Below are 14,084 nucleotides of genomic sequence, written 5' to 3' on the forward strand. Positions count from 1 at the left end.
TGTCGGGGGGGAGGCGAGGGGAGTGTGCACGCGTGTGTGTGTACGTGCTAATACGCAAGTGGGCGAAGGGCGAAAGCGTCGCCGGGAGTTGACAGGGTATTTAGGCGAGCGCTTGAATGTGTGCGCGTGTGTGCTTCTCCCTGTCTGTCTCCCCAGTTGCCACCTTACTTTTCATTAGTGTTTTCGTGTCTCGTTGCTATGGGGAAATGCTGGAGAAGAACAGTAAAGACTTGATGGCGTTGTAAAGGATCCAGAATCGTCCTGAGTTCTCCTGACCGTTGTTCCTGAGCACTGTTTCTGAGTCCCATAGGAGGTTTCATCAGCATCAGCTCATGTCTCGCCCCTGAGTGTCACCTTCCAAGATTTTCCTACTGCTCTGCACATTAAAATCCAGTCCCTCCACCACGTTCTGTGGAGCCTTTGATAATTCCATCCAGCTTTGCCTTCAAGTCCCTCTCCTGTCTTTCCTTTCCTTGAACTGGCCAAGATCCCCTTCACCTCGTCACCTCTGAGCTTGCTGTCTTCCCCTCCCAAAACACTTCCCCCAGCCCCACCCCACTCCTGCACATGGCTTGCTCCTTCTCAGTGAGGCCTTCCAGCACCCCATCTTCTGGAGCTCTCTTGGTTGTTCTTAATCACTGGACCACATTCCCTCTCTTACTCATCATAGGCAATAATCATTTTACTTCTTGTTTATTGTCTTGGATGCCCTCTGAAACATCATATGTTCTGTCAGGGGGCTGAAGAGGAATCCATCGTGGCCCCTATTTTAACATCAAGTGTGGAATCAGGCATACCGTTGTACACAACATAGGATTTGTTGAATGGATGAATGAATGATTTCTAGGAAGCCATATTGGGTGTATTTTCCCCTTATTCCTGAGGGCTAACATCTTTGCAGCTGCCCTGCCACCAGAGATGAACAATGGAGCCAGATTAGCAGGCATTCAGGTGTCCACTTATTTCAACGGGGGAATTTATATCCTGTGCCTGCCTCACTGCAGGGACCACCTACCCTCTACCAGAAGGACCTCACTCCTTGGAGAATTGCCCTCTGAAAATATCCGGGTCAAACAAGGTACCACACAAATGTAGCTTGGTGGCATTTTCCAATTTAACTTTTCCAAGTTTTTGCTGCCTTGATTTAATTTTGGACTACAGCCGTAGCTATAAAGGTCATTTATCCAGGTCACAGGCAGACGGCTGGCTTGTTGGCGGAGATGACTGGTCAACATCTACGTAAAAGCTCAAAATTCCCTTCTGTACACCGCCGTTGAGTGTTATGGAAGGCAATGGAGAGGAGGGTCACTCATGCATCAGAGACACGAGTAAGGTGGCCATTATGGTGGCCTGTTGTGAATCTCCACTACCTGCACAGTACTCACTATTTATCTCTACCCACACGTGGCTGGTAGGTCTTATATTCAGAAATTCTATGAGTCTAATCAAAGGCTTCATCACAGACAGGCAGTTAGAACTCCATTGGTTGTGAATTTCCATGTCAAACACTGTTCCAGGTGATGATCCCATTTCTATGGGCCCCCATAAAGCAGAACTCCTCGAATGAAAGGTCTGTAGCTTCTGCCTTTGTTACTGCCCCTCCTCCTCCTTTCGTTTTTGTCCGCTCATCCACAGCATCGATGCCACTGAACACTCCCTCCCAGAAGCACTTTCTCCATTCGTCTCTTGGGACATCACTTTGCTTGATTGTCCCCATCCAGTTGACCTCTACACATTGATATGCCCCAGGGCCCATCTCTGCATATCTGCCTCCTTTCCTTCTCCCTTATATCCACTTCCTGGGTGAGTCCATCCATCTTCATGGCTTCAGATGCCATCCTCATGCTGATAAATTCCAAAGGGGTTTTCCATCTTGGACCTCTCCTGAACTCTGAACTTAGATCCATCTGTCTTTCATTTACTTGCCCAACAAACTTTCCAAAACTGAAAAAAAAAAAACACTTGTCCAAACCAAACTCTTGATCTGTAGCCACTGCCCGTACCCAAACTCTCTCCCATCCCATCTTTCCCATCTCAGAGAACGGAAAGGGACAACCCCCCCCACCACCACCACCACACACACACACACTCCCAGTTGCTCAGGACAACACCTTGGAGACATCCGTGCTGCTTTTTTCTCTACCCCCCATTCAGGTCCATTAGCAGCTTCTATTAATACTTGCAAAATGGATCCAGTACCTGAGCATTCATTACCACCTTCACTGCCACCTCCTAGGTCCAGGCTGTGGTCACTTACATTGGCTGGGTTATTGCACCTGCTGCCATCTGGACACAATGTGTCTGCATTGGGTCACCTAGAATCCTTTCTCCCTCCAGTGGCCAGAGTTAAATATTTTAAGACAACGGTTCGGAAACTTTGGCAGGTATCAGAATCAACCGAGGCACTTGATAAATAAACAATGAGCTAGTTCCCATCCTCTGTCAAGAAGTCTGTGCCTCGGTGTTCACTTCAGGTGATATACACCAAAATCGGAGAATCTGTTGTTTTAAAACAAAAGCCAGATGGAAACTTCCTAAAGTCAGAGTGAAAGCCAAAAGCTAGTACAAGGTCCCGCATGGCTTGAGTTCCTGTTACCCCGTCAGCCTCATCTGCTGTATCTGCCCTCTCATTCACTCTGCTTCAGCCACGCTGACCGCCTGCTCTTTCTTAAACACTTCATAAAAGCTCCACCATTGCATGTCCCTCCACCTGGGATGCTCTTCTAGGCACCTACAAGGACCCACTCTCTGTAGATCTCTGCCCAAATATATCCTCACCAGAGATACCTTCTCTGAACACCACCGTATAAAATAACATCTTCTTTCACCTCATGCCCTCTATCCCCCTACCCTGCTGCAGTTCATCTGCAAACGAAAAGTCCTTTCTTCTTTTCCCTTCTCCTCTGCGGCTTCCCAAGGAAGCCAGCTTCATAGGATAGCCTCTCTTGGGAAAACCTGCAATCCAGGCAAAGGACTTTAAGTAAGCTAATAAATAATTAGCCTTGAGATCAGAACCTACACAAAAGCAGAATCTACAGATTTACCGAATGATCTTTCTGCCTTCACACTGGCCACAGTCAGTCTCTGGCACTATTAGCTACCTGTGCAAGTGCCCCGGGGGCGGGGGGGAGGGTGGCAGTGGAAGACTCCTTAACCCAGTACAGACTCACTGTTCGTGTTAATGGAATCTGATATGGATGACTGACGAACGAACATTGGGCGAACGTCACTGTCATCCTTGTAAAAATAGTAGCAACAGTAATCGTTGACATTTATGAATTGCGTAAGAATGCCAGGACTATGCCAAGTGCTTCTCATCGCTCAGCTCACTTGAAACCTAGAACCATCTTGAGAATGAGGATGATCATGTCCCCTGCCATGACACCTACGGGGAAACTGAGGCATGTGTCATGCATCCGTATTTGCTAGAGCCCTTCAGTGGTCAGTGCAAGTCAGGACTTGAACCGAATCCGGCGACCTGAGAGCAGCGGCCCCCTGCCTTGCCCCTTCTCTCCTCTCTAACATGGAGTCGTCGCTCTGCCTCACGTGGTCCTCAGAAAGCATTCATGCAGAGGAAGCCCAAAGAGTGGGGGGCGATGCTGACAAGGCGTTCCCCGGAGCAGATGCCCACACACAACCAATTCCCACCCGCACATTTCGGTCGCTTTACCCCCTTTGTACGAGCTGCGTCTGTCTCCGCGTGCGCCCACAGCGCAGTTATTTATACATTTCACAGCTTGACTGCGAGGTTTCAGAGTCATTTATTCAGCAAAGTGCGGAGCAGCTAATCTGCCTGGAAAGAAATGGTGCCCTTAACCCCCACCCCCACCACGTGTGACATCCCGCTCCGGGGAGAGGGGCTCGCTGCGCTGAACCTGGCGCGGGGGAATGCAGGTCCCCTTATGACCTGGAATGGGGAAAATAAAGAAAGCTCCGCGTGAGGCACCTGCCTGATGCTGAGTATGATGAATGCTGTTTGGAGTTGCCAGTTCTTTTACGCACTCAGCGAAGGCCGTGCGCGCTTCGCATTAATCACCAGCAAGCAAACGCGGGCTTCCAGCGAAAGAGCCAAATGATTGGGAACAAATTCAAAACAGCTTTATTTCATTGACAGACAGGACCTTTTTGTGAAACTCTGGTTTAAAAACCTTTTACGTCTCTGTCTCGTTCACGCGTTACTGTAGTCATTCATAGTTATGTAAACCTAGGAACCTAGAGCCGGCTTATTTATCACAAGCTATTGGCAGGAAAGGGTCCCATAAAGAAGATTCTTTACTTGAAAAAAAACAAAAAAATGAAGGCTGTTAAACAGCGCTAATGGGAATGATGCTGTTATCTACCATTATTTCAGTAAATGGGCTTTTGAATTGAAAAAAAAAATAAGTAAATAAAAGAAAGAGAGTAAGCTTCTAAATGTCACTGTGCAAATAGAAGCCGCAGTTAATTAAACGACTGTGTGGTCAGCAAAGGTGGCCATGTGTGCGCAGTTAGGGAAGCACAGACGCTGGGAAGAAGGAAGTTGTCTAAGATTAACCCACGTTCTGATAAGCAGGGCTGGTAAGCCTTAGGTAAGAGCGATCTGAAAACACACTTCGTCCCAAATTACCAGGTTGATTTCATTCAAACCTTTTTGTTTCAAGCCTTTTTTCTTCCTAAATGTTCAGAACATCATCCATACCTTTATATCACATTGTTCAAGGCAAACTATTTCCAGTGTTAATATTCAAGCATCTAGAATCATCTTGAAACATCTCTAGGAAAACCCAGTTTCTCTCCCCAAATAAAGGCCATGTGTTTCGGTATCATTTGATCATTCCTCCTAAGGAATTATCTTTCCAAGACTGAGTAAACGGACCCCAAAGAGGGAAGTTCAGGCCTCTCCCTAAAGCCAAGGCAGTAGGGGTCAGCCATGGGCCTCCTGTTTAAGAAACTCACAAATACTGAAACGAACACCTGCTCCAGGTGAGCACTGTGCTTCCATCTGTTCCTAAGAAAGTGTTTTTGTTTTTGTTTTTTTAATTGTCAGAAACCAGCTAGAAGGGACCTAGGTTAGGTAACTTCTGAGAAGTGAGCCGCGCTCATAAAGTGTCCAACGGGTCTCTTGGCTCTCTGTGGAAATAACATATCAGTCCGGATGATCTTCATCTATGACTTCTTCATGGACTGCCAGGATTTTCACTTACTCCCAGTAGAAACTTCCAGTAGTACGCAAGGCTGGAGTTCCTCGGCTCAGTCATGGCTCCTTCAGCACAGGACGGATGCAGCCAGGCAGGTGGGTTTGGACCAGCGCAGCAGTAAGGTGTTGCTTTGGGGGAGGGAGGAGGTGCCAGAGTTCATGAGGGGCAAAGCAAAAGATGTCAGTAATCCAGGGAACTGGCTTGTGACATTATTCTGTAGTATTACATTCAACCCAATAATTCAAAAGAATCATTTTTTAAAAACCTTTTTCACAGTTTGAATGGTTTCTTTAAAGCAGCGCAAATCAAGTTTTGCTCATCTCGTTAAACTGGACATTCAGCGTTGGTCAAAGAGTGGGGAAGATCTGCGGGTGTGGACATCACCACTTCTGCGGGAACATTTTCAAATAGCATCCTCACTCGGCAGAAGGTTTTGATACTGCACCTCGAGGGCAGGTTACCCCTCACTATCCTTCTATCCTGCCCACGCTGAGACCCACAGAGCTCAGGGAGTGAGTGTATGTGGAGTGGTGCGTCCCCCACGTGAAAGTGGTTGAATACCCTTGGCCCTTTCTTTTTATGACTCTCATTTACTTCCTGGACTGTCGAACATGCATATGTTTCCAGGCTAATAGTTTTTAATCAAATGCGTGATTCCTCTGTTCTCATGCTTGTAGTCTAAGGGCCTCGTTATCCAGGGTAAGTTATGTTGCATGCATCCCCAAAGTCCCTTGATTCTTTCTTCCTGCATGCATGCTGACAGCCTGACAGTGACCTTTGCTTCTTAGTTTGGAGAAAACATTTAGGTTTTTGAGGTGGTGCACTTGTTAAGGGAAGACAGGAAGTCGCTTCAGCCCTTTGAGAGGTGTAAGGAGGCTGTGTAGTTCCTTCCCTGGCCTCCCAGAGCCCTGTTACCCACGAGGGTTCACCATTTACCCAAAACTGGTTTCATTTTGTTTTCTCTCTGGTTTGACACCTGGAAGTTTTATCGCTTCATCTCTCCTTGTCTGTTCGAAGCGAGCTGATTGAGGTCCGTGAAGTCCTAGGAAAGGCCTCGCTGGCACTCTGCCAGCCTCCTGTCCCACTGCAGGTTCAGGTTTGCAGTCACTAAGTCTCTGCTGGTGTCCTAAAGCACTCTTGGTCCTTCTTGGCCCCCAGCCCCACATTCTCCTTCATTTCATAAACATTGCCCTTTAAGTTGGTCCCTTGGTTGCTTCCAGTAATTGGTCTACTGGCCTAAAAACTATAGGTTCTGTTTCAGGGGTAGGAGTGAAGCCAAATTCTGCCCAGCAGACAAGTATGTTGGTGGGGAGCCCACTTCTCTGGAGACAGTGGTCAATGGCATTGCAACCCAATCCATGTCTGGCAGTCCAAATAGTCATAGAGCAGAAGGGTGGCCCGACCTTGCTTGGGCTAGCTCACTTGTTCATTCATACATCCATTCACTCATTCATTCTTTTCCTAATGTAAAATTATTTATCATATACGTTTCCATCTCTGTTGGAGGTCCTGGGTCACATTTTCCGCAAAGCCACTCTGCCTCTTGCAGAAGCAAGGCCTCTATACGGAGGACATTCTGTGGGTATGCACCTTGCTGTGGCTCAACTGTAACACAGACCTTAGAGTTCCTGCAGGGAATACAGTAACAGTCCTTTCCAGGCAGAGAAAAATGATACCATTTATCTAGATCTCATTAATCTGCAGTGATTTTGACATGCTTTTCTGAAGTTGAACTTTTTTATTTATTAAAGTGCTTTACACATATTAGTTGTTATTATTATCGAAGGCATAGTTATTCATGATAAAAATTAGCAAAGCTTTGTTCATTATCCTCATCACAGAGGTAATAAGAGCTCCTCTTTCCTTTTCTTTTCCAGCAATTCTTTGAGTCTGAGTGTATATTTATCTTACAACATAATTCTGGTATTTAGTACATGCTGAGGCTTTGGTTTCTTCTTTTCAAATGTATGTCTTTAGAAGCAGAATATGTATGGCTGTTTTATGGCATGAATTTGGGCTGAAATGATGAGAAATTTAGATGCCACTTCCAGCTAAGGTTAAGCCAGCACCAAGCAAGAGAGAGAGTCTGGCGGTCTCGAATCCAGCAAAACAGAAATCTGAGCAACTTCTCAGCCACCACCATCTTGAAAATCCAGCCATCTTAAATTTTTTAATGAGAAACAAAAACAAAAAAGCTTGAGCAGGCTTCCCCTCACCAAGTTATATGCAAAATGCACAATTAAGTGCTGATGTAACCATTTTCATTATAAACTGAAAATAGAGTTAAATGGTTTTTAAGGCTTTTGATTTTGGTTTTTAGATAGTGAATCTTACAGAATAAATATTTTGCCAAAATCTAATATATACAACAGATATGAGCGAAGGACGTTGTTTTCAGTGAGACGCTTCAACCCTCCCAACTTCTGTTCATTTGAACTCTTCTCCACCCTGCAGAGACCCCCAAGACTCCAACGAAACTCAATCTGAAAAATCATTATGTAAGTGCAATTGTGCTTTCTTTGTCTGAAATTGACTATAACAGCATTTTTCAAAATACAGTTCTTGAGTCACTTAGGAGATTGCCACCAACTGAATGAGACTTTCTGGGGGTGCAGGCCAGGAATCTGCATTTGCTTCAAGCATCCCAGATGATTGTTCTCAAACCTAAACTCTGAGAACCATTGGATAGTAGCGTTTCTTATTCCAAATAGATTTCTATCCATTATAATAATGATACATATACATTCAAAACATTCATAAATAATAGGGAGGGGGAAAATTCTCTTTTACTTTTACCACCCTAACCTAAAACTTTTAGGACTTCGAAGGAAACATTTCCTTTCAGTCTTTTCTCCCTCATACATAAATTTTATTTCAAATATAATTTTAGTTATCATTGTGCCATGATTGTTTACATGTGTTAAATATGTTATCTTCATAACAACTCTGTGACATAGATACTATTATATCCATTTTGCAGGTAAAGAAATTGAGGTAAAAGTTTACATACACAGTTTACATATGCCTGGATTATCTGCTTCTTTCCTTTACAACTATATCAAAAGATAAATATGAAATTCTTTTTCATGATCGTATTTTTCTTGCTCCTTCAGACTGTAAATGGCAGATTTTAATTTAGTTAACTTCAGCTTTAATGTTGGTTCAAATGCAGAGTTCCCAATTTTTAACATAAATAAGGTATTCATTGAAGTGTTTTTTTTTTTCTTTCTGTAGTTAAAAACTATTTTCTTGAAAATGTTTCTTAAAAATTGAATTTTTGATCAAAAGATTTGAGCCACTGATATATTACTGAGATTTCTGAGAGTCCCACCAACATATATTAAGTCTAGCTTTATGAGAAAGGCATTGTGAAGCATATCCCAACTTCATGATAGGGAACAAATTGTCACACTTTAGTGAAATTTATGTGTTATTTATAACTACACACGGTATCGTGTTTGCTCCCTTTACAGAAATCTAAGTAAAAGAATCACTTTTTCCTAGTAACTGGATGACTTGATTTCTTGCAAGCTAGCGGGCCTTCTTGGAAACTCAGAAATGCAACCCTTTCATCTTCATTCACAGAGGATCAGTTCTCACCCTTTTCCTGCATCAGAATTCCACAAAGCTATTGTGAATCTATGGAAGACTCAAGATGACATCTTTTTTTATGGAATCAAAATAATGCCACTGGTCCATTCTCTGTCCAGGCCGATCACCTGTGCCCAAGAGCTCTGTAAGCTAACTGCAGTGGGCTCTGGCTCCTGGGCCCAAGCCTGCCCATGCCTCTCAGTGATTCTGTCTTCGCCCATGACAAGTTGGGCACCATGGAAAGAGCACAAATTTAGAGTAAGACAACACAGATGGAATGCCTGGTTTCATCACCTATTTGTTATGTAACCGAGGTCAAATGATTTATAACTTCTTGCTCCAATTTCCTGACCAGCTGAATGGGCACAATAATTCCTATCACGCAGGATTATTACGAAGATCACATTATTTAACATAAGTAAATAGCAACAGCAACAACAATAGCTAATATAGATTAGAAGCTTATCATGGGCCAGGGTCGGTGTTTATCATTTTACACATATCATCCAGTGTCATCCTCATCTTTATCCTAAGAGACAGGTGATATTATTAGTTCCAATTTGCAGATGAGGCTTAAAAAGGTAAGCTGTTAGATTGACCTATATGAAATTGCCATTTCTGTGGGTAAAAAAAAAAAAAGTCGACTGTCATCAGTTTCATATGGTTCAACCTAATAATTTGCTCAAGTCTCGTAGAGAAAGGGCAGCAACCAGCATTGTAAAAGCCAGTACTGTCCAACACCTAGCCCTGTGCTTCTCTTTGTTAAGCTGAACTCTGAGAGCACTCGGCACTATGCGTTACAGAAATCAAACTTAAAACCGATTCGTTTCTTTTGTTTTCTTTTCACCCACCCTTGCCCACCATTAAAATATGCCAAAGTTGTAAGATCAAACAGGGCCCTGCATTTTAGCAAACATTAGAATTCTGAATTTCAACACGAAACAGGGTATCTAGAGCAAACACAATGGAGAAAATTGCCATGGCCAGTCTCTACAATGTGTAGATTGGAAAAACAGACGCAGGCACGCAGACCTGATTTGAATGGTATTTCTGAGTGGAAGCTAAGTAGGAGCTGAAATGGCCTTTTAAAATACAGAACATAAGGATGCAATTCACAGCGATGGTCTAAACTGTAAACATGCAGCTGTGGGGTTTGTGAGGCTCAGTGCTTACATACCGACAGCATGCAAATTGTCAAGTACTTAAAGTTCCATTGTTGCTGGAAGGGCCTCACCCAGTGTCCTTAAATGGTCCCATTTTTTTTTGAAACCACAGAATTCATATCTCTTACAGCATATAATGAAATATCAACAGGAATAGCATCTTAAGGAATAATAGATAATGATGTTCCTAAACTCTTTTGTTTTATTATTTGTTAGTAAGGTTCTTTAAAATGTTTCCAAGGTTGAAGTTTGTACTGTCCTGAACACCTGCGAGGAAGCCCTGTGCAAGGAATATTCACAAATGTTCTTGAGCCCTTCTTGCAAACCGCTTTCACAAGTTCTTGGTGACACAGGATTGTCTCCCAGCACCTGCTTCCTCTTTTCTCCTGTAAATGGTTTCCACCTTTTCTCCCTGTGGCCACCTTGGAGGCACCAGTTTTATCTGGCCTCACTCTTCTGTATTTTTTATCAGTCCATGGTTTAGCACCTGCCCACAAGCCCAGCCAAGAAAATCCTCCTCCCCAGGGAATTGAATAGGGACGTTTCTGTCCCTCTTCATTGGTGGGAGGTCTGGGAAATAAACCTTGGGACCTGTCAACGTTGGGATCCCCCATAGCGTGGAGAGAGGGTACCACAGGTGTTCAGACAAGTAGACCCTGGCTGCAGTATTCCCCTAGATCTTGCTGCCTCTGTGACCTTGGTTATTCAACTCTTCTTCGATCGCAAAGATGAAAAACTTCCCCTTCGTTTGGGTTGGGCTCTTGTCACTTACAAACTAACCATCTGGGGGCAGTTTTGATCCCAGGCATCCTTTCATGGCTTCAGAATCACTTTCTGCTTCTCATGGCTCAGGAAGGGAAATGCGTATCTGGTGTGTGCCGAGATGGGCGGGTATGGTGGTGGCAGGACAGCAAGAGTTGGGAGGGGAGTCCCATGAGTGAACACCAACATTTCTTCCTCTAGTCTCCCTCTGCACACTGTCCAGAGCTCTGTGCAGTATTGTGTACATCCGTTAACCATCTTACATAGGAGACTCTGAATGACTTGGAAGATAGGATTTGTCCTCTCCAAAAGGAAATTGCCTAGCATTTAGCATCTGTTGGATTAAACTGAATTTGTTGAGAGTATTTACAAGGCTTGATGGATGAAGGGGAATTGAACAAGTTATATCCCAGTCAAACACATTTGTGAGGATGCCGGGCCCATCTCGTAGAATCAAACCAGAATAGGCCCTGTCATCCAACGTGGATGCCTTAATTTCTGCTTCAACGATGTTTCCTAAACCTCTGCCACTAAGCAACTTCTTGAGTAAGTCGCTTAACCTCTCTTGGCCTTCGTTTTCTCAAAGGGTTAAAATGAGCCTGGTCTCTAAGGTTTATTGTCAATATTAAATGATATGGTCCATATAAAGTGCTTAAACCAAATGTCAGCACATAGTAGGTGCTCAATAAATATTCTTCCATTATTTTCTTCTCCCAACCAGAGACCAGAGAAGCTTAGCCTTAGAGTTAATTTTTCCCCAAAAATTTGACAAAGAAATCAGTGAAGATGCTCAAATATGTTACATTTGACTTTCATCGGTCAATGTAGGCTAACTGCTATAACAAACTCTCAATTTGTGCTTTAACATAACACAAGACTACTCGTTCCTCATATGATGTCCAGTGTAAATGTCCCCAGTTGTGAGGCTTTCTTCCAAGTAGAAATGGACATGGGCTCCTTCTGTTTTCTATCACCACCATCTTTGTTTTGGCCCTCATGGTCGGAGCAAAATAGAAGAGAAAGAAGAAATGACAGTGATTCTTAAGCACCTCAACCCGGAAGTTACTCACATCACTTCTGATCACCATACGGTGACCAGAACTAGTTATATGGGCGCAACTTAAACACAAGGGGGGCCAAGAAATGCACGCCCTGATTGTGAAGCAATGTCCTAGCAATCCCTTACTCTATAGGAAGAAGAGCTAGGATCCTCGGGAATCCACTAGCCATCTCTGGCATAGGAGCACTTGTGACCTTTTTTAAAAAAACAAAATAGTTTCTTTCTTTCTCCACATGAGTATTGGTGGTCAGAAAGCCATCAATCTTAATGACACATTACTTTTTTTTTTTTTTGGCCACAAAATATTATTTGGTCATGCCAAACATTTGTGATTATGAGCCTGTAAATGTAGACAAGTCCTGTAGGGTGTGTCTGACTGAGTAGTCATTTAGTGATTGTCCTCTAGCACACATACTTAGACTCCACACCATGAGACACTCCTTATAGCAGCATAACCCGACCAACTTCCATTTGTCAGTCTAGGTAATTGTTTCATGCCCATGCAATTGTCGCCTCTCTTTTTTTTTTCCCCTTTGAGCTGTATGAGAAAATATGACAGCAGTGTCACCTATCTATCAAATCATCCACCCATCTATTTACATGTCCAGCCTCCCATCCATCTGTTCACCCATCCATCCATCCATTCATCCATCCATCCATCCATCTGTTCATCCATGCATCCATATACTACTCATCCATCCCAGCTGTTTTATCCCTGTGACTCTTAGATCCAAGCTTCCTCCTCCTAGGTAGTTTACCCTTTCCCATGCTGCGTTCTTGAACCATATGATCCCCATTATTCCTACTTCCTCTTGTCACCTAGTGCTTCAGTTTTTGTCTGCAGTCATTTGAATTTTCCTTATTTAGCCTTGACCTCTTGCTCAGTTACTTTTCCACCACTCTTCACTTACCTCACTTCCTTATTTTGTGGCATTTCATACATTTAATGATAGTGAATATAATTACAAAACATTTCTTGATGTTTAACACAGTCTTTGCAGCAGGGAAATAGATAACTATTTTGCAGACCCAACAAATTCTGCAAGCGCATGTTCTGAGGATGAGGGTGTGGGGAATGGACACGAACATGATTACAGCATATGTCTCTGGGCATAGCTTGCCTTATTGCGTGAATACAGAAAATTCGGTAGGCTGAAAATGAGCTAATAGAGATCCTCAAGCTGTTCCTTCCAACCCCCGGGGATGTTGATTAAGTTAATTTTTGTTTTTTACTTACTTCACAAATATTTGTTGAGTATTTATTCTCCAGCATACGATGCACTATTCTAGGCACTGAGGCTGCAGCAGGGTAAAAAAACATAAAAATCATTGCCCTCGTGGATTCTATTGGTGACAACCAATAGAAATCTCTTGAACTAACTTAAGAAAAAAATGAAACTGGGATGAGGCAGGAGGGGAGGGTGTGAGGATCTATCAGGATATAGCAGAGTCTCAGGGAATCCCAAAGTAACACAGCCAGGTCTCAAGAAGGATGGCACCATAAATAGGGACAGCATAAGAAACCCACACTGGTCTCCCTTTCTCTGTCTTTCACCTTCACTTTTCTCTGTACATCTGTTTTATTAATATCTCTTTTACCACTAACCAGCTTTTTCTACTGTACACATAGCAGAAGTGCAGGAAATTACACACTATAGTTATAACTATACATAAAACCAAATTACTCAACACTGAATCCCAATTCCAAATTCCAGGGAAAGAGATTCTGATAGGGTTAACCTGGACCAGGTTTCAACCTTTGGTCCAATCATCAGTATCCAGGATCAGGGTCTTGTTGAACGATCATGACTTACATTTTAAGAGAAAGGGGGCTTTGTGGATTGGGTAGATATCACAAAAATTGGCATCACCAACTCTCTTTAAGATAGCTTATTTCACAAGTGAACTCTTCCAGTATAGTTACATGCTGAGGAAAAAGATTTTCGCAATTCCAGATACATGCACACACACACACACACACACACATAGACTCACATAGGATTTTCTTTATTTCTCACTCATAGATTTGAGCACAACTATTACAGCACTGTCTATGGCCATGTTACCCTGAACACATCTGATCCCATCTGATCTCAGAAGCTAAGCAGGGTCAGGCCTGGTAAGTCCTTGGATGGGAGACTACCTAGGAATACCAGGTGCTGTAGGTGTGGGGGGAAAAAAAAATTATAGAATTTTGGGGCTGTGGTTCCCAGGTTCATGTGTGGGGATAAGAAAGTTTAGGCCCAGTGGAGTGCTCACTGTGACTAGCCTACTTCCCCCACCTCTAAGTTGATTATCATCATCAAGTTACCTGTTTCAGACAGTCATCTT

At 43.4% G+C, this 14,084-nt stretch overlaps 1 protein-coding gene and 1 pseudogene across 2 annotated transcripts in view; both read left to right on the top strand.

Moving 5' to 3' along the window:
* WWOX (WW domain containing oxidoreductase) overlaps positions 1-14,084 on the top strand; it is an 887,845-nt gene that overhangs the window by 758,320 nt on the left and 115,441 nt on the right. The gene's annotated exons all lie outside the window — the stretch shown is intronic.
* LOC118611505 lies at positions 13,803-13,921 on the top strand (annotated as a pseudogene).

Source organism: Rousettus aegyptiacus, unplaced genomic scaffold, assembly GCF_014176215.1.
Source record: "Rousettus aegyptiacus isolate mRouAeg1 unplaced genomic scaffold, mRouAeg1.p scaffold_m13_p_14, whole genome shotgun sequence".
In the NCBI taxonomy this organism is placed as follows: domain Eukaryota; kingdom Metazoa; phylum Chordata; class Mammalia; order Chiroptera; family Pteropodidae; genus Rousettus; species Rousettus aegyptiacus.